At 40.9% G+C, this 25,667-nt stretch overlaps 1 long non-coding RNA gene across 1 annotated transcript; it reads right to left on the bottom strand.

Moving 5' to 3' along the window:
- Positions 1 to 15,883: 15,883 nt before the first annotated feature.
- Positions 15,884 to 25,667, bottom strand: LOC124254006. The gene is made up of 3 exons (XR_006892362.1): positions 25,582 to 25,667; positions 24,188 to 24,194; positions 15,884 to 15,893 (listed from the first exon to the last, which is right to left on the bottom strand). It is a non-coding gene; the product is annotated as an uncharacterized LOC124254006 (long non-coding RNA).

Here is a 25,667-nt window from a genome sequence, read left to right as displayed (position 1 = left end):
GGATTAATCACAAAAATGCCACAGAATTCGAAAGCATGTTCATTTTGTTTCTATACGATTAAACCAAATGACAATAAAGCCTCCTGTTGGATTAAGCGAGAAAGCGATAGAGCGAGAAAGCGAGAAAGCGATAGAGCGAGAAAGCGATAGAGCGATAGAGCGAGAAAGCGATAGAGCGAGAAAGCGATAGAGCGAGAAAGCGATAGAGCGAGAAAGCGATAGAGCGAGAAAGCGATAAAGCGATAGAGCGAGAAAGCGATAGAGCGAGAAAGCGATAGAGCGAGAGCGATAGCGATAGAGCGAGAAAGCGAGAAAGCGAGAAAGCGATAGAGCGAGAAAGCGATAGAGCGAGAAAGCGATAGAGCGAGAAAGCGATAGAGCGAGAAAGCGATAGAGCGAGAAAGCGATAGAGCGAGAAAGCGATATTTCACATAATTCTGCCCTGTCTGCACATGACGTCTAACCTGCGTATGATTTAATCCAACAGGAGGCTTTATTGTCATTTGGTTTAATCATATAGAAACAAAATGAACATGCTTTCGAATTCTGTGGCATTTTTGTAATTAATCCTTTGACTTGTCCAAACAATAATCCAACAATAACACCAGAAACCGAGTGTGTTTTCGTTGAAATGAGGTCTGGATTAATTCCTGGCTTGCATTTCTTTATTGTCATTTCCCTTGTTAAATGCCACCATTGTTATCTCATTATTCATGCCGGGATTAACAATCCCTGGCTTCCATTTGTCCACCAACCCCACCAATTTAGCGCTAATTAAGTACTGGCTTCCCTTGTTATCTTATCACTGTTTGTTTATCACTGTACGTCTTCAGCTTTCATTCACTCGATGGAGAATAAGAATGTACTCCGTTGCATCGTGTTATACAAATACAGAAGTTTACGCCCATAACTGCTCTTAATACCTTTAGGTATTTTATGAGTCCTGTTTTATGAGCTCTGTTTTTCACTGGGCTAAGCTACACATTTGCCTACTCCCCATGTTACCCGTGAAGATCCGGGCTAGATTGGTCTTCAGCAACACATGCTTGTCGTAAAAGGTGACTAACGGAATCGGGTGGTCAGGCTCGCTGACTTGGTTGGTTGACAATGTCATCGTAACCCAACTCCGTGGCGTTTTTTGCTCATAATGTTGATCACTGTATTGTCTGGTCCATACTCGAATATTTACAGATCGCCGCCATATAGCTGTAATATAATGCCTAGTGCGGTGTTAAACAACAGACCAACCAAACCAACTCCCCGTCGGGCTGTATTGTATCCGTGGTGGAATTTTATACACCATGTGCCTTTCATCTGGTCGTGTAATGTGTGCATATTTCACACATATATATATCTACTATTATGTGAAAAAGGTATTGTTCTAAATGTATGTGCCATAACCTCTCATACTTCTACAAGAATGGCTTGTGTACATACGTATATGTCTGTCTGTCCCCGAACTCCCAACTATCGACTTGAGACAGTGCCACAATTCATCGACCGACGTGGTAGGTGTGTTTAACCAAAACGTAATAAAATTATTGCTTGGGGAATAAAGCACTATATGATAAACACCTGTATATTGAAAATACGTTAGTTTAGATGGGGAGCTGAGAAGTTGGACGGAAGAAGGTGGGAAGTTGATTGCGTGTAAGTTCAACTAAGTAAGTGGTGTAAAGTATATTGTGACTTATTATGCAGAACAGTTAAACTGTTGCTGATAAGCTCATAAGGAGTCTACTAAATAGATGAATTGGGGTTAAATGTTAAAAAGTAGGGCTGGGAGCCAGGGTACGGTGTTTATGTTTTGGTTGTAAAACGTGTGGTGCGTGGCCTTGACATTGTGAGTTAGTCTGGATAATCGAGTTTACACTGTAATGTGTGGCTGGATAGGGATGTTTTAAAGGGTTTATTCTGTATATATTCTGATATTTTATTTTCTGACCCAGTCTGGTAGTTATTGAGTCATTTGGTTTCTTCTAGTAAGTAATAGGTAGTAGGTACTAGTCTTTGCACCTGTGGCTTTTTTAATATATTGTAAGGAGTTTCGTTGGGATAGAGAAGGACGGGAGCGACTCACTCCTGTGTGTACAAGATAAATGTTTTGTAGATGTGTAGGAGGGTTATTTGTCTGCATCCCAGTGAATGCCACCTATTGCTCTATTTGATTTGAATCGTTTTGACATGAGTTGACCAGGTTATAAACAAGATGATACAGGTAGATAGTTCCATATATTGAACGAGTTTCAAGTCCTCCTCTGGAAACGAAAATGTTACGAAGGATTAACTGGATACACTAATCAGCTTTTCAAAACCTATGCGACCACGTCCAGCTGTAGCCTTTACTTTACTTTTATTCTCAATAGACCACCAATGGTGGTATAAGAGTACATATCACACACATCAATTATTACATACAGTCAAAATAGCGGCGGAGGGTAATAATATATTGTAGAAAACCAGTTGTTGGTATAACATGTCTATTTTCTAACTTTTGCCAGAAGAAAACATGGCGGAAAAGATGGGTTTTGATAGATATTTTGATGGCAGAACAGGTTTGAAATTTGCGGACCAAAATGTCTCTTACATTATAATAAAGGCGTTGTATATCCATATAACTTTCCTCGTTGTTAAGCACACCAACTTCTAAATGCCATCCAAAGACGTTCACTATATATGGCTAGACCAGCGTTTAACTGCGTACTATTTTCAGCTTTGATTAGACGAACGTTTGACTGCATCCTTTTATTTGCTTAGATTACACCATTGACTGTGGAATGGTTCTGTTACTACATTGAGGTACCAAGGTGCTTTACTGTCACGTGCGTCTTCTCTATCTTTGGGTAGGCGCGAATTGGGTTCATGTAGGTGAAGTTCTTCAGTTAATAAATTTCATCGTTTTTATTAATTCAAAGAAACTACAGCTGTATTTTGATCACCCTGAAATACAATAAAGTGACATAAACATAAACGGTTAAGTTCCCATGCCTCATTTCTAATTCCTCCACCTATAACCAAACAGCGAGAACTGATAATTATTTTTGAATTGTCTACATACAGCTCATTTATAGTGTCACATACTTCAAAACTCTCTGAATGTGATGTATATGTAATAAACTGAGCTGCAAAAGAAACGGTAGCTCCAATTTGTTTGAAATGTAAGTGTAACTCACCATTCCATTAAGTTGGAATTGAACTGATGGCGTACAATATGGCGTCACAAAACCATCAACAATGAACCTAAAACATGAATATTGCTCTTAGGCGACATATACATGTATTTCAATTCACACACTCACTCAGTGATTTTATTTTAGGATGCTGGTTTGGATGTGGTTGATTGTCTTAGTGCTGGCCACTCATGGTGGAAATTGACATGAAAATATACTCGTCACAATGCCTTATTTGTCATAGGTCCCTCCCGTTCATCTGGCACTTCCGACACATTTCTCACACAACATCATAATTCAAAGAAAACCATAAAAAAGAACCAGTCAGACTAGAAAATTCGGAAACTTTTGGAAGCAGTACACATCAAGAAGATATGATCCGCTCTCAACAGAGATGAAGGATAGTACATTCCCAATGCCTATTATTACTTGATAAAGTAATCAATAATATTTCTTGTGTACATTATCTGTTTCAATTCAACTATGTACATCAAACCCATCTTTTGTGTATACATCCACCTGGCCTCCTATAAATTCTAATTCAGTCCTTGTATATCACCCTTCTGGCTTCCAATCAACTTACTCAATCTCTTCTACAAGCGTTGTACATCAACCTCATTTAATGTATAAACAACTCATCCCCTATCTACCGTAATAACAACTCATGTATATATTCTCTCAATTTGTTACTCATGTATCACTTGCTTGACAACGACATTAGAATCTATTTCGAAACGTCGCCTCCACAGAATAAAAGAAGTTGTATATCCAATATAATTGTCATTATTCTTCATCAACTCAAAATCTAAAATGCCCATCAAAGAAACAATTCAATTGGTTGGTGTGATTAAGTTGGTTAAGACAATTCGAATCCAGTTATGTAAAAAAATATGTAATTCCTTAAGTCACATCACAAAATGAACGTTTCCGTTATTTCACGATATGACTATTGCATACGTGCAAATTGCATGTCAAAGGAAAGTCTACATCTCTATAAGATATTTTCTAAAAGTCTAGTCATACACCGCCATTCGTGGGCAAGAACATTACTGAAAACCATTTAATACTATCCAGAAATTACGATGACGACTGAGCTCCCGTTTGCAGTCGATCATGCGCAGACAGCACTGAATTGTGGGTAATACCGCTTTCTCGCTCTATCGCTTTCTCGCTCTATCGCTTTCTCGCTTTCTCGCTCTATCGCTTTCTCGTTCTTTATCGCTTTCTCGCGTAATGGTATCGCTTTCTCGTCTCGTGCTATCGCTTTCTCGTCTCGTGTTATCGCTTTCTCGTCTCGCGTTATCGCTTTCTCGTCTCGCGCTATCGCTTTCTCGTCTCGTGCTATCGCTTTCTCGTCTCGTGCTATCGCTTTCTCGTCTCGTGTTATCGCTTTCTCGTCTCGTGATATCGCTTTCTCGCTTTCTCGCCTCCGAATTTTAAGGCGAGAAAGCGATGGCCCTAATCAGCCACCATACCGGACACGCCGCTCCATCTTGATAGTGTAGTAGGGTTTTTCCCTTACCTAAGCTATGAGTCACCTCACCTTGCCCTCATCAGCTCTAACGACCTACTTTCATGTTTATTACCTCCGTTACTGACTTCCTACCTTACAACGTTATTAATCACTTCATATCTTAAATATATTATTAAATCTTCTCATAATTTGTATCTTCTCACCTCTTAATCGACTGTTATTAATGATGTTAATTGTATATCTATTATTGTAGCATGTCCCATAATCTCATGCCTATAATACGACCCCCCTTCTAACGAAGAGTGTGTCCCCACACTCTATAGGACTGTGACGTCGAGACCCAAGCTTCTTGTTTTTGATATCCTTTGAATTTCGCATTTTTCCTCGGTTTTGTTGTGACCATGGGGTTGATTGACCGCAACCATATAAATACAGATATAGGTTACAACATCGAGCAATTTTTATTTTTTAAATTTTTTTTTAACAATGCCAATATTATTCAGGTATAATGGTGAGTAAATATATATACAGTAAATATATATGGTTAATACATTCAACATGGGTTACATACAACTCTTCTATATCAATATAAAGGAACCGGACGGAGTAGATGGCTAATATGTCAATAATAATATTACATATATTTATCTTTTTTCTTTTTTTGGGGCTCCCCTTGACGACGCAGTTGGGTCGGGTTTTTTGTTCTCCCAGCATCCCCAATTGACTGACCCCTAGGTGTCTAAAGCTCCTACCCAAGGTCTATCTGTGAAGATTTCCAGGAAAACCGATCCCAGAAGTCCTGGCTTTGAGGGGGCTAGAACAACTTTAATTTCATGGCCAGTTGTTCTCCCGGGTAAGGGGCCAAACGTCTCTTAACACTGGAGACGAGGCCTTCAGGAAGGTCAGGCAATGCTGACACTGTACCTAAATATAAACAGACCATCGATTCCTCCGGGACTACTTTAACTCTTGTGGGGCGGTAATAATTTGTTAACGTCATGACGTCATATCGGTCTAAAAAGTTGCTGGGTGGGAACAACACCGGATGCTCACGGAGGAAGGGCGAAATGTCGTCCGACACTCCGATGAACGGGTTCTCATAGGGAACCTTGCAATCCGGGCACTGCTTGACATTCAACCAACATGGGAGTCGTTGGAGTGGCGGACCCCCAGCCAGGTAGGCCTCCAACCCGTTGTTTTGGGGTATAACCAGGCGTATGCATGTTTGCTCCCCTGGTGCCATGTCATTCCGTGCTACCTGGCGGAAATCAGACCCTGCTATTTTCAAAAGTGTGACCGCACACCCTGTGTGTTGAACACGTCGACACCATTTACAGAATGTTACTGGCAGAAATTTTCTACGGGTATCACGGATCGGGAATATTTCCTGAGTACAAAGGGCGCAAAACCTCAGTGCCTCCTTATTGAAGAAAAATCCCGTCCTAGTTTCATGGAAGCGGGACGCCGCTCGATTGACACCTGTTGCCACCTCGTCCGACGGTGGATTAGAGAGGGCTAGCCAAACCATTGTCCTCGGAATAGGTAGCAGTTGCCAAAGGATTTCCGCGTAATCTCGTAGTTCCGTACCCATGTCAGTATGGAGTTGAGTTAATTAGAATAAAATGGTCACGTCCCTGTCCCTAAACGCCGCTTTAACGCCTAGGCCCACGAGGAGGGGAAAGCCAAAGTACAGGCCATACATCAGGAGTACCGCCGCCCCCATATCCAAAGCCTGATCTATATTTTCTTGGTGGGACAGGTCTCTCGCGGCTAGGCTTGACGGTCTCGCGGCTACAAATAGGGCCCTCCTTATTCTATCAGACAAATCAGGGGGGCTGGGCGTGAAAAGAATGGCTGGTTGCCAAGAGAAGACACCTCTGTTTACAAGGCGTTCCGACTAGCACCTTTACCTGGCAGGTAGATGGTATTTACCTGTCGGTATCCCACACCTGAGATGGCGTGTCGTTACCTGAACTATGGTATACCCCCGTACTTCGGTCCTGACGATAAGGGATGAGCGAGAGGTACAGTGTGAGTACCCGGGGACCCTTGGAACTTTACCGTAGTTCCTCCAGCAAACACAAGACGATGATCTTCATTCAATAGTTTTTATTAACACTGTCTTGCTGGTCAACCTACTCTATGGTCACTCTATAAGACTTCAGCCGCAAAGCTTCAGTCTTAAGCCAAATGCTGGTGCTTCAAGATAATTTATGAGACGATTCCTAGTGACCAACATCAAGGGTAGGCCCGCACCACACTCCCGTCTCTGAGCTTTGCTCCAGCTTAAAACTGGGTTCCTACGTCACAGCCAACACCCATTTCCATTTTTTCTATTGGTCAATAACCCATAACCTGACTATCTATTACTCTCCCCCACCTCTATTTCGTACCCACAATACCATATTTGTAAGACCGTGAGGCGGATTCCAGGAATCTCAGAGTCTCTCTCCCCTAACCATATATGACTCGTAGACTACCAAGAACTGGTAGCAAGGTCCCCGGACACGCCGCTCCATCTTGATAGTGTAGTAGGGTTTTTCCCTTGCCTAAGCTATGAGTCACCTCACCTTGCCCTCATCAGCTCTAACGACCTACTTTCATGTTTATTACCTCCGTTACTGACTTCCTACCTTACAACGTTATTAATCACTTCATATCTTAAATATATTATTAAATCTTCTCATAATTTGTATCTTCTTACCTCTTAATCGACTGTTATTAATAATGTTAATTGTATATCTATTATTGTAGCAAGTACCATAATCTCATGCCTATAATACGGTATCCGTTACGCGAGGAAAGAAATACTAGCATCGTCCCCAATAAAATCATCTGACAGTCATTGCTTGTATTTCAGCTGTTGGCTTTATATCATGGTGAATAGCCTGCTGTGGTTATAATATTATATCTTGAAACAGTTTTTATTGTTTTACGCCGCACTCAACAATATGTCAGGGATATGGAGGCGTTCTGTATGTAATCGAGTCTAAACTAGACAATCCCGTGATCAACCGTATGAGATCGATCTACGCAATTGGGATACGATAACATGTCTCAACCAGGTCAGCGTGCCTGACCACCCGATCCCGTTAGTCTCCTCTTACGACTAGCACGGGTTGCTGAAGACCATTTCTAACCCGGATCTTCACGGGTTGAAACAATTACAGTCATTACAGTGAAGCATTACAGATGGTGGCAAAGGAATGTATTTCATATTTTTCTACCGAACTTACCAATTTACGTGATGTCATATTTCGACACTTTCCGTCCGGTTTCTCCCAGTGGCCATTCGGGAGACACCTGACCATCTTTTTCTTCCCACAAAAGAAGCCTGTTGAACAGCTCACGGCCAGCCATGTACCGGTCTGGTTAGCAATAGTCCGTGTAAAAGCATTTGTTGCATTAAGTGCTCTGTTACACTTCGGTTTGCCCGCCTTTGAGACATGTGCTGTTGTTTAAAAGACATGAAGGAATTGTCAAGCGATGTCATGTCAAGATGTGCTCTTGGTTAAAAGTAATCCGGTGATTGTCAAGCGGTATAATGTCAAAGTGTGCTCTTGATTAAAAGTAATCCAGTGATTGTCAAGCGTTGTAATGTCAAGATGTGCTCTTGATTAAAAGTAATCCGGTGATTGTCAAGCATTGTAATGTCAAGATGCGCTCCTGATTAAAAGTAATCCAGTGATTCTCAAGCGTTGTAATGTCAAGATGTGCTCTTGATTAAAATTAATCCAGTGATTGTCAAGCGGTGTAATGTCAAGATGTGCTCTTGCAGCGATTGTCGGCGTAATGCAAATTCTATTGCAAATTGAAAGGTCAACTGTTCTAGCGTGCTGTCGATTCAGAGGTTACCGTGGTTGTCAAAGCGCGGTCAAGTCTGCACTCCATGACAAATTACAATACAACGGTGAGTATTCAAGACACGTCGTGACATGTTGCATGCCATATGTTCAAGTTTAAGGATAGTTAGTTCACTGTTCGAGGTAAATTAGAATGGCATCCTGAAAGGCCTTCTAAATATCGCGATTTTTTTTTGGCTGATATCATTTTCTTTTCTCTAACTATACGCTAACACCAAAATCCGAAGATGACGCTTGCTTGAAACAGACAGGTGATAATTGAGTAAAGCCAGATGGTCATTGCCATTTCAATGACAATAATGTATACATTTATGGTCTCTTTGATCAATTTGAGTTATTGTGGGATGTACACTACCTGCCGTGGTACATGTAGTCGTTGTTGTCGTTGTAGCCGCTGTTGTCGTTGTTGTCATTGTGCAGATGCGAATACATTCTTCACTTGAACAGTTCCCGAATGTATCCTATACAAGACATATACTTCATGAAACATTTATAAACGGATAATAGTGCCTATCAAGCGAATACTGCACTGGAGTAATTTAAACCTCTTGTTTTGCAATCTCAGGTTATATGAACACCTTAAAGAAAAAATCCATCTTCCTCGAAATATTTCATTTGGAAATAGCATCCTTCAACTCTCTTTATGAAAATAACGTCATAAGAAAATATAGGCGGCTTAAAAATGCTAACCATTTCCGGTAAAACTTCTTCCATCCCCGCACACAGCAGTATTCCGGCTACATTACGGCGGTCTGAACACGTCTTGACATGGCCGTCAAGCCATTGATAGTGTGTGCAACGATTATCTCAAACCAACCACCTGATCAAGTATTTTTCCATTTTCGACCAGTATAGGTGGCTTGGGACCAAGTATAACCCATGTTTAACGGAGACTGGTGTTAAATGTGGTTAGAGGTATCTACCGGAATTTAGGAAATAAAGTCACAGGGAAAAGGTCAAGAGCAACAAAGGCGGTTTGAAAATAGTGTTTGAAGGACACGTGTACAGTAAGCATGTAAGTCGTAAGAACAAAATCTGGTGGAAATGTACAAAGAGGTCCAGTATGTCTTGAATTTAATAAAATTAGTTGTTGTGACTTTTTGCCTGTGACTTTCTTTCCGATCGCCATCTACCAACTCTCATTACCACCGCGGTTTTATTTCAAAAGGACGATTATGTTATCATGGAAAAAAGGAATACCAGTGTTAGGTATTTAGGTCAATTGGTATTTAGGTGTTCCAACTTTTCGGTATCCATGAAATCTATTAACACTAGTCGGTTTCATATGAGAAAGCTTAGCTTATTATACCAGAGGAAGGTGTGTCAGGGAGGGGACACATTTGCCATCTGGATTCTCCCATGTGCCATTCTGCTGGCACCGCACCATCATCTTCTTCCCACAGAACACGTGACCTGAGACACATTGTACCAGAGCGGCTTGAGGGAAGTCATGAAGTCTTTCCCAAGTCATGTTCTCCATTGGAAGTAGTGTTCCACATTTCGGCTTAGCGGGGGTGGTTTTGGAGACTGTTTAATAGATAATAATCAGCGTGTCATACATATTCAATGTGATGTTTGAAATTAAAGTTTTCTTCGCTTGAGACTTCACAAATGAAGTGCTTTCTACCCGAAGGTTTCTTGGAGAACAAATATTTTGTTCCAGAAAGAAATGTATAAATACAACTTTGCGTCACATTTTACCAGCAAATACGTAATTGTTCATTGTTGAATGGCTGTCCCCCATTAGGTATTTCAATTCAGTTTATAAGAATATATCGCCTTGGTGGACCAAATGGGTATAACTAAAATGAGCGAAGAAAACTATTTTCCATATCAATTCGAGCAAGTCTGTCCCAAGAAGATGTTTTTGGCCATATGTTTGTGTTGTGTTTATCTCCTATGAATATAACGTCAAATATGGACAGACGATGATAAAATACTCAAATAATCCCCCCGATATATCATTGCAGAACCTAAACATTTAGCATAATAATATATTTAAATCATATATATTGAAACAGTCATAGTCTAATTCTCTTTCAAATGAACACAGTACAATTGCCATGACCACTTCTAAACGTTTTGCTCAATTCTACATTTGTGCCCAACTAGTGTGTCAAAGATTATCTTCATCAAGCCTATCCCTTAGACTGGATAATCTGTTTACACTTGAAATTGTTTAAGACCTTCTTTTAAATACAATCGAGATCATTGCTCTTTTTAAAGTTTCAAAGTATTAATTACCTTCGGCACAGACCTTCCGTTGTATCTTACTCTTGACACAGGCGTCAGAACAGTTGGTTATTGAGCACCGTCCTGTAACCTTCATTCAGAAAACAAACGAAAAATAAATGAAACAATGTTCCTTTACATATGTTAGGTCACAGACGTACGCGATCCGTTTATATTCATAGTCAGAACATAGTCAGTTTTATTTGTGTCTCAGCCTGGAGATAGGTGCCAACCCCAAGTTCTCCTGCCATAAAGTCAGCTTATGTTATGGCCTGCTTGCCAGGTGTACGTTTACGTTGTCTTCTCTCGACGTCTTTGGATCAACAAAGCTGAAATTTCAGCTTCTTCTTACCATTTCCGTTGTTCGAAATCAAATTCCATAATGGCCACCACAACAGTTATAGCCTTTCATGGGCATTCTTTAGTCAAAATATAGTCTAATATAATTCGGGTGTATATATATAATTTGATATATATATACTCATAGAAACGAATAAGGGAACACATGAAAGTACAAGTGTTCCTTTATTCTTCACAAGGTATGTATTGTACTGGATGAACTTCTGGGAATGAATAAAGGAACACTTGTACTTTCATGTGTTCCCGTATGCGTTTCCATGAGTATATACATGTAGGGTCCCCGGCACACATCCCTGTCGCTATATTTTATTAGCTGTCCTTTGTTCGACCTGTGTTATGATAATTGTATATTAAACAATACTTAAAGATCCACAGCGTCTACCCGGAGAACGTGGAACGTCAGAAGTTCGATCCGCGAAATATAAGCCTTGGCTCCAATAAATAAAATCTTATCTAAGTAAAGCACTTTTGAAAGGATAACTGCATTGTGTACATCAACATGTATCATTGTGTGTACACATTACTCCGTCAAGATAGGAACGAATCCAATTTGACATCACCTTTGAAGTGTAATGTCAGAGCGAGTATATGATAACAGCACATAATATTCTGGCGTAGTCATGCATATTTAAAAAACACCCCGCGTTATAGGCTCACCCTTACCATAACCGAGCTGCACTAATACAAACCTGACGTCCCGTTACACACAACCCACCTACATTCTTGGTAAACGACACCACGTCATGTATAATTGATGTTGTAACTGTAGATGTGTAGACGGTTATTATTTTCGTGATAATATTGACCGAAAAGCTCCAGCGTTCAAGCCGCCACCTTGGTGTACTGCATATAGATCGAGCGTCTGATTTGAGAACAAAATGTCTGCGGTTCGAACCCATGGTCTCCTCATACCAAACAAGGTACGTGTTAGATGCTTGATTTGCATTTTAGAAGATGATATTTGATGAACATAGAGATTTTTTCTGGGTTACATCTTCTTTTATTCTCGAGTACAACGTTTCAGGGCTTGTTCTGGCCCTGTTGTTACCTTGCATGGCGCTCGGCATTGAGGAAGTAATGCATAGACAGGCTGGCTCAATAATCAGTGTCCAAGTGGGGTGTCAATTTTACAGTGGGCCAGTACTCGCAACAGGCAATACATTAAAGATGTGTTTTCGCATGGTACAGTAAGTTTTCGTTCTTTTAAACACACTTAAAACGTTGAAATGTTCTGATGATGGTACCATGCAGATTGTGCTTACAGGCACAATGTCACACATTTTCGACAATAGTTTGGCCTGTATTGTATGTATATATATATTGGGGCATATGCACTCAATTTAGCTTCCTATTGATGCAATACAAGACTGATTATCCCTTACGACATGCTTGAAATCGATGACTGAAACTTCGAGGCGAACTGTGTTCGAGAGAACACTTGCCATACATGGAATGTAAACAATTGCAAACAATTGCAAACTGTTTACATCGAAAACTGTCGCACGCGGTGTTGTCGGTGTTTGCCGAACTTGTTTCAATCAAGTTGTGCGTAAATTATTTGTAAATAGCGCTCCAAGGGACATGACTCTATGGGGTTCGCTTGAAATAATGCAACGTTGCATTAATTCATTCGAACCTTTTATTCAAAATACGTAATTATTTTTTAAACTAAATTATATGGTAGCTTCCCTGAGAGTTGATGGTTACTATCATTAAGAGAATGCATTATTTATTTTTTATTGAAGTGTGGTGTGATATAGTGCCTTTAAAATATATCCTGGAATAATTAGGCAGTCAAACGCGTGTAACTGGATACCCTATTGAACGTATCACATCTTGTGTCCCATTATTTTCATTTATTGAACTAAGATTTAACGGTAAGATGCGGAAAACGTAATTAGTGGAACTAAGAATTCATACCATCAAACGTTTGAGGTGTGAAATTTCTTATGATAGACTTATATTGAAGGTGAAATCACTTCAGAGTATCTGAGAACGATAAGCACAAGAAGTATGCCACCACACTGTTGTTTGACGTTTCGTTTGAACAAAATATTATTACATCGGCATTACAGTTCAGTGGTTTGCATTTATCATCTATGAAGATTAGATGGAGATGGAATTGTTACTATATGACTTCTAACGTCAAATCTTGGACAACTGCATAGAAACACAAAACTATCAATGAAACCTTTTGATTGTACGTATTAACCCGTATTGGGGATTTTCTTCCTTTGATGTTTACTGAACAGCAAAACGTCACCTTTCGGAACCAAATGCAAAATTTTGTTCTTACAAGGTGGTGTACAGTTTTGTTCACATGATTTTCAACCCAAATTGACAGTTATTACCAACAATGTGTTTTCTGGTGAAAAAGCATACCGTCCAAACGCATCTAAAAAGGCAGACGTGGTAAAAGGTTCCGTATGACATTCATGAAAATGAAAATGCACGTACATATCGTGACAACACTACCAGTGAAATCGAGTCCCTAACTCACCTGAAATCATTTTTGTTTTGACACAGACGTCATGCCACGACCTACGACAGATCAAAGGAACCAAGCCTTGGGACGAATGCAAGTTGGCCAGACTTCACGGAGGGTAGCCAATCATTTTACTGTTCATGTTCGGACAATCTACCGTCTGCAGGTGCGGTATCAGGCCACTAACAGCATCCAAGACCGTCCACGTAGTGGACCACCTGCAGTAACACCACAAGACCGACAGGTTGTGCGCAACCATCTGCAGGATCGATTCACCAGAACGACGGAAACAGCTCGCGAGACCCAATAGTGCCGATACAGTACGTCAACGTTTGCGCGGAAAAAAACCTCTGCTGTCACAGACCATATCGTATTCCTGTCCTCACCGCTCGTCACCGCCCAAGCCGACTGCAATGGGCAACTCAGCATCGAAATTGGCTTTATCGACAATGGAGAACTGTGCTTTTTTCTGATGACAGCCGATATTGTGTTTCGACAGCCGATGGCAGAGTGAGAGTATAGCGAAGGCGTGGGGAACGGTTTTCAATGAGTGTATTGTTGAAAGGGACTCGTGGGGTGGTCCAAGCAACATCGTGAAGGGTGCAATCGGTCTGAAACAGAGAGTTGGTCCCTTGGTGTTCCAGAATCTCGGTCCAGGACGAGGAAATGGCGTGACAGCTGCTGGCTGTATTGATCAAGTCATAAGACCCCACGTTGTACCACATTATGGACGTCACAGAAATCACATCTTCCTGCAAGACAAAGCTCGTGCCCACACTGCCAGAGCAACATTGGACTTCCTAAGACATCATGGCATCCAAACTCTACAATGACCTGCACCCAGTCCGGATTTAAGTGCAATGGAACACCTTTGGGACGAGATTCAAAGAAGAATGAATGACCCCCACCCAAGGCCGACAACTGTGGCTGGACTCGATCAGGCATTTCGCAGAGTATGGACCCAAATGCCTATGGCCTTTATCAACCGGCTAATTCATTCCATGTACAGACGATGCAATGCCGTCATCGATGCCATGGAGGCCACACACGATACTGACTTTCAGGTATCTTAATGGTGCTATTTATGGTGATTTTGTTCGTGTGAACTCTAAATATGATTCCCGAAAATGTGTTAACCTTAATGGTCAAATTTAAACTCAATCCTCCTTTTTAATTGTTAATTAAAGTGAATTTAAGTGTGTGCTATGAAAAACCCCTATCGGTGTGACGTTTCTTGTGCGGTTCAGTATATTTTCGGCCAGGAGATGTTCAATGAAATTTTAATTACTTTTATTGGTTGGCGTGTTGATTTCTGTGAAATTCCTGACTGGTAACTATACCATTAACGTCATGAATAATGCCAATATGCTTCATAGTCATAGTGATTGAGAATACATGAGCACGCTAAATCAATTCAACTAAACCCACGTAACAGATAAAACTCTCAATAGACTGATTAGACTAATATTTAACACCAATATATAAGGACTGATAAATGTTCTCATTGTCTTTGGTTTAAAGATATTTCATGACATTTATGTGCAATCAAAACTCAACTGTAAGACGTAGATATTGACGATGCGACGGTTAACTTACTCGCTCACTCGCTGTTTGCAGTGATTTGGTCTGTGCAGCGTTGCCTCGGTATGTCGGAGGCCCGAGTTTGACTCCCAAATAGGTACAATTAGACTAAAGCTTAGGGACCGTTCATAATTTATGGCTAGGGGAAAGGGGGTGGGTGGGTTATGATGATGATTTTTACGGATAACTTATTTGAGTTTAGTAGTTGGATAGAAATAAACAGACAAACTTTATGGATGAACAACTTCTTTATTCGGTAGATGCGACGTTTCGATACAGATTCTTGTATCGTTATCAAGCAAGTATGAGTAAGGTAGAAAACAGGTGACTATATATACAGTAAATAATTAACTAAAACAACAAGGACGTGAGTTTGGATGTACAGTAACAATGTGATGACAAGGGATTATATGTAGAAGCCAGTGACAAGGGATACATGTAGAAGCCAATGGGGTTTACGGGTGTTTGTACAAGTAATACAACCAGTTAAGGTTGGTTGAAGAGTTCATCGTACGCAGAGGGGATGAAGTAACCTTGGTCTCTGTTGATCAGGGGTCGGTGTCGTTTGATGTGGATGGCTTCGGTTAATTTTCGTTTGGTGAAGTCAGGTTGGTTGGCTGCCAGATTTTTATGGGGTAGCATGTACAATGTGACAGACCAAACAGTTTAAGTACAAAGCAAGTGACCCACCCCAACCCCCATGCATGTCATGTACAAATCAATGACCCCTCTCCATCTTCCCATATTTTTTTAGCATAATTTTTAAATATTTTTATGCACAAAATTGCTGACCCCCCCCTGTGCTTCTGCTCAAAATTGATGACCCCCAGAACAAAATGGGTGACCCCCCTTAAAATCATCATTCAAACCACATACCCCACACCCCTCACCCCGCCAAAAATTATGTACGGCCCCTTAGTCTCTGAATATATATACTTTTGGTGGTTACAAATAATCCCATTTAAATTAAAAAGGAACCCCAGTGAGATTGATGATTCAGAACCTGATGAAACCTAGACTTGCTCCATTTAGGGCTTTAGCATTGTAGGGAGAGTTAGGCAGTGGGCAAAATAATCTTTGAATAGACGGACTGAGTCTATAGGGTACAATGTGTTCGTCCTGTTTGCGATGGTCCACGTGTATAACGTGCTGGAGTATTGCTATCCTAGCGATGTAGGCACATTGTCATTATACAAATATCTAAATAGAATAAATGCAGATTTAATATACCTATTTTAGTCTTATATTTCATGGGACATTTCATCGTGGAAACGTCTAAGATCGTTCTCATTCCATATGAAACACTAATAGCTCTAATACAAATAATTTAACGAAGGCTGTATACTCAGTGGAGTATATATATATGCCACGCTGAATAAAAACGTACCTTTTACAATAGAAACTGGATGTCATAAATGTATGCAATGTAAATAAACTGGAGCAAGGTGTAAAATGTAAATAAACGGGAGCAATGTGTAAAATTGGGCCAATGTGTAAAATGTTAATAAAAGGGAGCAAGGTGTTAAATGTAAATAAACGGGAGCAATGTGTAAAATGTAAATAAACGGGAGCAAGGTGTAAAATGTAAATAAACGGGAGCAAGGTGTAAAATGTAAATAAACGGGAGCAAGGTGTAAAATGTAAATAAACGGGAGCAAGGTGTAAAATGTAAATAAACGGGAGCAAGGTGTAAAATGTAAATAAACGGGAGCAAGTTGTAAAATTTAATATCGAAATATGATCCGAAAGCGTCAAATATCAATACAGTACAATAAACAACTTTGATGATATAATTCAGTTAATTGGTGGACAGTGGAATAGCTTTTTTGAAAACCTGGGTCCCGATCCACAAAGCGTTCGTAACGTTACGACTAATCGTAACTCTATACTTTACCATAGGCTTACGAATGGCACAGTGCTACGAACGTTTTGTGGATAGGGTCCCTGACTTGTATTTATGTAACAAATCATTATCATGAAAATGGTTATAAAGATGCTTAAAACCTTTTTGTAATATGGGTGAGGTGAGGTGAAATTGGGTTTAACGTCGTGCTTGAGAATATTTCGCTCATATGACGACGTGCATGCGTGTGTATGTGCGGCTGCTTGTACTAGCCCAGACTGAAGCTGGTTTTATAGTGCTAGCCCACTGAGATACCATGCCGCAGTGAAGCATGAATACCCCACTCAGACACATTATACTGACTCCGAGGCGACCAGTCCTTTTTGTACCCATTAATGCCGAGCGCCAGACAGGGACCAACAAGTACCATATTTTAACGTCTTTTGGTATGACGCGGTCGGGGATCGAACCCACGACCTTCCGCTCTCCGGGCTTGTAATATGGGCCATGGCCTTGAATGCTCGAAATAAATTGTCTGTCTGTCTGTTAAATATATCTCGCTATAACAAGTTTACCTGTGCAACTAATGAGTGAACAAGACCTGTAATCTATTTTGGCAGCTTGACTTGTCTTGAACATGTAACTCAAGTTGTTGACCATACTGCGTTGTATTATGTATATGCTACAATATGTAACCACTTCTTGCCCTTTTTAGCCTATTACGTATCTTGCACTGCTTCTTTAAATGTCAGTGAGTTTTTAGTATTTTTTCAGTATTTGCCCCGACCTTGTCCAAGAAACTGACTCCGGGAAAACCATTTTTCACCTGAATAATTCAGTGTTTGCTCTCAATATATATACACTGCATCCTAATGGCGATACATTATGCAAATGAATTGATCATATAGACTGACATGAACATATCTTTATTCACATCAAGCACGTGAAGACGCGGGTTAGAATTGATCTTCGAATCGAACCCGGGTCTTCGGCGTGACGAGCGAACGTTGGTCACTGGATTGCCTGGTCCAGACTTAATTATTTACAGACCGCCGCAATATAGCTGTAATATTGCTGAGTGCGGCGTAAAACTAAACTCAATCAATCGATCAATCGTTCAATCAATATTTACATCAGTTCGCAAGCTGCACAGGAGGAGGAATCATTGATTATGGGGCGAGAGGTTCTGTATATCGTATATAGCTCGCTGTCGTAGTAAACAGGGTTCACATCTGTGGGGAAACAGTAATGAAAAACAAAACACCCGGGAAAATAGAAAAACGGAAACACAGTACAATATCTGAACAAATCTTTGAAGATTGACGTGTAGACAGTAAATGGCTTGAATTCGTCGTTTGTTGTCTTGGCTAACTGCCGATTTCAATCAATCATGTCATCCTGTTCAACCTGGGATACACTGTAAGACAACATTTCATGTAACAAATGAATACACTGGAACTGGATTCTGATAAATTATCAGTAGACCTTTGTACTCATTTGTAACAGCAACTTCAGTGTCAGTCTATGCACCATCTGTGCCCTGTCTGGTTTATAGTTTAGAACAATCAAGTTCTTTCAAATAAATGTGTTCAAAACATGAGAATACTTAAACGTTCTGTTGAGAGAGTCAGATGAATAGCTACAAGATAAACAATCCCCGGCAGTTGTGTCTGCATGTTTTTTTCAGCCTTCCCATTTTACCTACTTTTTGGGGAATAAATCAACTTGTTGTTTTGCACACAAATTCACGAGAAGGAGGCTGTTGGTTTAGAGCAGGATACAGGCAAACAGATGCCAAGTAGTTTCAGGCAAAGCAAAGTACAATTACTGCTCCTCAGTTTCACACGATTATCAAGAGGCACAAACTAATCACTAGTTTTCCTAATTCAGTGTTTGTAAGAGATCGTGTCAATGTTTGCCCTTAACTCTGAAAAGCTGCAGGCCCTAAGGACCCAGAACCATAACAAGTTGTGGGTCCTGATCAAATGTGTAGGCCCTATAGTTTAATATGGAAATAATACTCTTAGTTATTAGGGATGAAAAAGCTGTCGACCATAAGGACCTGCAGAAAGCAAAAGCTGTGGGTTCGAGTGGTTTTCAGTCGACTTCGGGCCTATAGTTTGGCATGAAATGCATGTGGACCTGGTTTTTTGTAAATATCTCTTCATCCAAAGACCCAATCGATCTCAAACTGTGCAAGTATGTGTTTTGTCAGACAACCTAATCACATTGTAAATCACCAATTTTATGCATTTGTATTAAAGAATCTGTCTATGTAACTGTCAACAAAATAAACAGCAGAACGCAGAATGCTTGCAGAGGGAGGGAGCCAATGTCCTGTAACAGCGGCAGTGTACGGTCATAAAGTTAAATGCACGTGCAGTTCATGATAGTTACCTGTGCACTGCACAGTGATAGACCGTTTGGATCATTCACATTGACTACTTCTAGCTGTCATCATGAAAGCTTATTCAGATGATGCTACACGTTTAATTAGAAATGTGTTGAATTTTTTTTAAAAAGAGAGCAAACGTAGCAAACCGATTTATAAGGTGTCGGATTACATGAAACGTACAACTTTTGCTCTTGGCATGAAAAAGAACATCGTGCTAAAAATTGTAAAAAAATAAACCAACAACCAATAAACAAAACCTTGTACAAAAAGGTAGGTATCCAAAGTTAGATTCTTTTGGAATCAGGGTCATCAGAGATGTCATTCGCCGGCTCTTTGCTAGAAATGAACACCTCTTCATACCTGTCACGTGCATTGACGAACGTTGACCTTTATGACCCAACACTGCCGCTGTTACAGGTCATTGGCTCCCTCCCTCTGCAAGCATTCTGCGTTCTGCTGTTTATTTTGTTGACAGTTACATAGACAGATTCTTTAATACAAATGCATAAAATTGGTGATTTACAATGTGATTAGGTTGTCTGACAAAACATCCACTTGCACAGTTTGAGATCGATTGGGTCATTGGATGAAGAGATATTTACAAAAAACCCAGGTCCACATGCATTTCATGCCAAACTATAAGGACCGGCGTTAATTTCGAACGCTGGATCGTGTTCATCTGCATCAACATCCTCTGGCAAATGGGGTGAGGAGGGAGCCAAATGAGCATACACACCCACTGACTGTGATCCCCAAAGTTTAGTTTCGTGGGTGCTGCTCCTGATGGTAAAGTGCATGATAAGGGTCATTCAGACATCACGTAGATTAGGAGTGACCATCCATGACAAAAAATTGCAGGTGGTAGATGATGAACTAAATTATGTTCTCTTTAAAAAAGTAGGGGGACCTGAACTTCCAGTTTGGACAGGAAGTATAAGCGTTAACCTTTCAAAGACAGACATCTTTGAACGCACCACCATTTCTCTTTATCACCAACCCCAAACACAATGCACGGGGTGCACGTGCACAACGCAGTAGCCCCATACACGTGTAGAGGGTGTCATTCTGGATTTTGACGGTTTTCAAGAAGGTCGATAAGTCATCATAGACTATTAATTTTGACGATCATCTTGCATCACACAGTTGTAAGTGTTTGCTTCTAGCCGGCTTTTTGTTTGAAAATGAAAATAGTAAAATGCAAAATTAACGTCATACACCAATCATCTTTCAAGAGCAATTACTGTACACAAACAATTGTGGCCATAAGGAAGTGCAAGTGGTGCTGCACTCTCGAAACATTCATTATTATCATATCAACAGTGGTTGACTCCGATATTTCTCAAACTGTTTTCAATCGTAAATTAAAAATGAAGTTCCCCTACTTATTTTTAAGTGTATACAAACATGTTCTGTTTGACAGAGGCACAAGATGGTATGTTGACAAATGACAAGGACTATGACTACTACATCCAGAATCTGAGTCAGCTTCTTTTTACAGGAGTATATGTCGTTCCCATAAGGAAAGATACATATTTGTGGAAAATATGCCATGACAAGGGCAAACGGGTTTGACTAATGAACACACATGCCATTGAACACACATGCATTTGAACACACATGCCATTTAGAAAGTGAGTGAGTGAGTTTGGTTTTACGCCGCTTTTAGCAATATTCCAGCAATATCACGGCGGGAGACACCAGAAATGGGCTTCACACATTGTACCCAGGTGGGGAATCGAACCCGGGTCTTCGGCGTGACGAGCTAACGCTTTAACCACTAGGCTACCCCACCGCCCGAGTCGACAGAGAGTAGTCAGGTGACTTAGGGTGTGCTTCGATGAGATGGGCACCGACTGTACCTGGTTGACAGCGACGTGACTGACAGTGTCATCTTCACTGATGACAGCCGCCATATAGCTGGAATATTGGAGTGCGGCGTAAAATTAAACTCACTCACTCACTGATGACAGCTGGTTTGGCCTGTTCTGAGCTCATGGAAGACAGCATTTTGACAACTCTGCGTTCCAGGCGAACATTCTTCGTCCAGCTGCCCTACCAGTTCTACCACAACAGCTCCTTGGTTACTATCATGACAACGCCAGACCCCAACCGGCCCAAACGGTACAGATATCCCTTGCTGCCAACAACGTCAATGTGTTGCCGTGACCTGCAAGGTTCCCCAAACGTGTCTCCTACAGAACGTGTCTCCTACAGAACGTGTCTCCTACAGAACACATCTGGGATGTCAAGGATTGTCCTACTGGACAGCGACCACATCCTCTAGCCGACCAGCAAGACTTGCAGCAGGGGGCACCCGTGAAGATCCTGGTTAGAATTGGTCTTCAGTAACCCATGCTTGTCGTAAGAGGCGACTAACGGGATCGGTTGACACATGTCATCGTATCTCAACTGCGTAGATCGATGCTCATGCTGTTGATCACTGGATTGTATGGTCCAGACTTAATTATTTACAGACCACCGCCATATAATAGCTTGTATAAGCGACGTAAACCTGAACTCACTCACTCACTGTAGTAGAGGTAGTCATGCACGCTGTTAACTGAAACTGATCGATTTTAGACGTGTGTGCCCATTGTCTATTTCGTTGAAAGCTTGCCTTTTCTACCCCACTTCAGTTTGGGCAACATCCATGCCAATACCGTTTGCTCTATGACTGTCATTTTAAAGTGATTTTTGAATTCGAGTGATTAAAAAATAGGTTTGGCTTCTTTTCACCACCAGTTTCCTTGAAGAAATGAAGTAAGAAAACCTTTTCTTTTTCCATTAGCATTAAAAATGAATAGAACCGGCAACACATGTAGCATGGTATTTCCGGCAATCGAATAAACAATAACACTGACAAATCTGTAATCAAATAATGTTCTTCTAATGATATGAAACTATTTGAATCATGGTCGGATGAAACTAACACAGAGATAGAATGACACAGAACAGCTTTTAGTTTTGCTGTGGCGTAAAGACATGTTACTTACATTGTTGACAATCGAATCAATCGATAGTAAAAAGGATATTGAGATTTAGCAGCATTTATACTTTTCCAAGCGAGAAATGGCTTTTCGTGATAATATGAAAGACGATTGCAAGATATCAATCATGTCTGAGGCACCTATTCTCCATGCGAAAATATAACGAGTGGCAAATTTCCGGATAATGTGTTTTCAAATGTATGGCAAATGATAAATATTTACAGAACATTACAATACCTTGGGCAACTGGTTGGGGGTGGTTTCCATGGTCCTTTCAGCTGCATCCTCATGGATTTGGAACAACTCACACTCAGACCTATCTATGTTATACTTATAGGAAGAACACTGTGGGTACGTCTGACACAGTACCCGACACTCCAGGAGACACGAGTCTGGAATCACTACAAACACCTCACCCTTATTGTCAACGGGTGGCTGAGATACTTCAAAACACTTCTCATCCACAACAGCAAGACAAGGAGCCAAAAGGACCAACAGCTGAAACAAGTGACTCCTCGGCATGACGATGTGAAGCTAATGCAGAGAGAGCATCTGTATCTGAAAGGGGAGTTTGTTCTATGAAATATTTAGTAGTTCTGACTGTGAACGTCTACGAGCCTGTGAGTATGGTGACGTATAAGTGCCATCGGTATTTTCTTGGAACCATTCCACCTTACATTTCTTGATCTTTTTTATTTGTGTATATATAGCTATCAATGACGTCGTGAATAGTCCTGAGTTTTTTTTCAATCCAACTTTTCTGTGCCACAATACAGGGAACGGTCGCACTTACCCATATTCCAATCAGCGAACGTTTTACAAAATCAACATCGACGTTCCGGCAACTGCTATGGCCACTGCCAACGCCTGTCCAATTTGCACTGAAGTTGATTCGAAAGATTATGCTACGACAAATATTTTCGAAGCTGTTCGATATGGTTTGATGTTTTCAGTCACCACAAATATCAAACATTTAAATAGTCGAGTTCAAACTTATTTAGTATTCTAACTCAACCTTGTGTGAAGCCTCTACCGCAGTGCTATTTTAGAGAAAACCACTCTATACGTTTCATGTCGAGGCGATGTTACTTGATACTGTGACTAGTTGATATGCCGTTGCTATTGTATAAACGTCGTCAGTAAGTATATGGACTGTGGTTTTCTGTCTGCGGTTTGTTTGTCTGTACTGAATGAGCGGCGGTGGTGTAGCCTAGTGGTTAAAGCGTTAGCTCGTCACGCCGAAGACGCGGGTTCGATTCCCCACCTGGGTACAATGTGTGAAGCCCATTTCTGGTGTCCTCCGACGTGATATTGCTGGAATATTGATAAAAGTGGCGTAAAACTAAACTCACTCACTCACTGTACTGAATGACTGAAACCTTTTCCTCATCTGGGATGGAAGTCATCTTGCAAATTGATTCGAGATAAGAACATTGATGTGAGTGCTTATCTCGCTTTCACTACACGGGACGCAACCCTTGTTCTCCATGTGGTCATTGATGTTACTGGCAAGGACCAAATTAAAACATTGGCTCGCCAGAGCCTAGATGGCGCTGTTGCCCCAGGAAGAAGAAGTACAGGCAGTGTCCTGTAGACTGCATGACCCAATATACGAAATAAACAAGACAAAGCCAAGACAGATCGCCTAAAAACGGGAACATATTGTAATGTACAAATAGGAAATTGCATCGGATATTATGTAGTCACTGAGGCGTCAATTTGGAAATGTCTTGATTGTTGTAACCTTGATCAGATAACGTCTTAGCAAGAGTCTTGAAATCTTAGAAATTGGAGAACGAGCATTCTCGATTGTACTTCAAACTTGGAAACATCATAGGCTGTTTAAGCATTGATCTAAATTCGAAACCCCCTGATCCAATTGATATAAGCCCTTGCATACATCTGATACATTAAAGGTCATCGTTGGGCTAGTATCGGCATGTGAATCGTGTGTCACACACGGACTTGGTTTGACACTTTACACCACCTCTCAGGTTCTTTGATGGAATTAAGGATTCTGAAAGCACGATAAAAGGAAACTGACACATTTTCACATCGAATAGCAGCGCTTCAGACCACTGAGTAACAGAGAGGACAACACGAATATGTCCATCAGTATAATGGTTTATGTTTACGGTGTGAGGGAGATGCAGTAATATATTGTTATCCAGATGTCTTCGCCTTTGGGATTGCCAGAATAAATCGTTTAGCTTTTTACCAGTGACGATCCGGGTTAGAATTGATCTTCAGTAACCTATGCTTGTCGTAAGAGGCAACCAACGGGATCGGGTGGTCAGGGTCGGTGACTTGGTTGACACATGTCATCGTATGATGTTCATAATGTTGATCACTGGATTGTCTGGTCAGACTCGATTATTTACAGACCGCCGCCATATACCTAGAATATTGCTGAGTGCGGCGTAAAAGTAAACTCACTCATTCACTGTATCCGTGATCGAACAACTTCTGAGCCAGAATGGTATGATGCTCTTTGAAACCTCGGTAAAAAGAACATACTCGATTGTGCCTCAATCTCAGGGGCGGTGGGGTAGCCTTATGGTTAAAGCGTCCGCTCGTCACGCTGAAGACCAGGGTTCGATTCCACACATGGGTACAATGTGTGAACCTATTTCTGGTGTCCCCCGCCGTGATATTGCTAAAAGCGGCGTAAAACCATACTCACTCAATCTCAATGGTAGGCCAAATGCCATTTCACTTTCACTGGTTATGAAAGTGGGAATTATCGGCTGGAACCAGCATTTTCTGACGGTTTCTGGGATGTTTGCGACACAGGCCGTGTAACTGAATATGCAGACTGCGACCCCAGCGTACTCGTCCTTCAACCATGTGAACTATATATGGCACCGAGTACTAGAGTCATGATGTATTTAACGTTCCACGGATACGAGAAACTGTATACTGGTTGTGCTGGCTGTATGACGGTTAAACTTTTCCTGTTGAATATTTGAAGCCTCTGTTTAACGTCTTATGAAACCAATTCATGAAAACGACATCGCTGATATTGTCTCTTATGGTGTAAATTAAGAAGGCCAGATACAGATTGATTTAGTACCAAGTCGTTTCATCACACGGCAATTAGTCCGTCCGTACTTGGAGTGAGTTACCAGGTAATTGGTAGTTAACGGAAGATTTAATGGTGTTCAGTAAGAAAATCAGTGATGTGGAAGGACAATCTGTAGTGGTTAGGAGGGAGTGATTGAGTTTAATGTTACGTTGCACTCAGCAATATTCCAGCTATATAGCGGCGGTTCTCTAA

Source organism: Haliotis rubra, unplaced genomic scaffold, assembly GCF_003918875.1.
Source record: "Haliotis rubra isolate DU_JTF1 unplaced genomic scaffold, ASM391887v1 Scf56, whole genome shotgun sequence".
Taxonomy (NCBI): domain Eukaryota; kingdom Metazoa; phylum Mollusca; class Gastropoda; order Lepetellida; family Haliotidae; genus Haliotis; species Haliotis rubra.
This window is presented reverse-complemented; position numbering and strand designations above follow the sequence as displayed.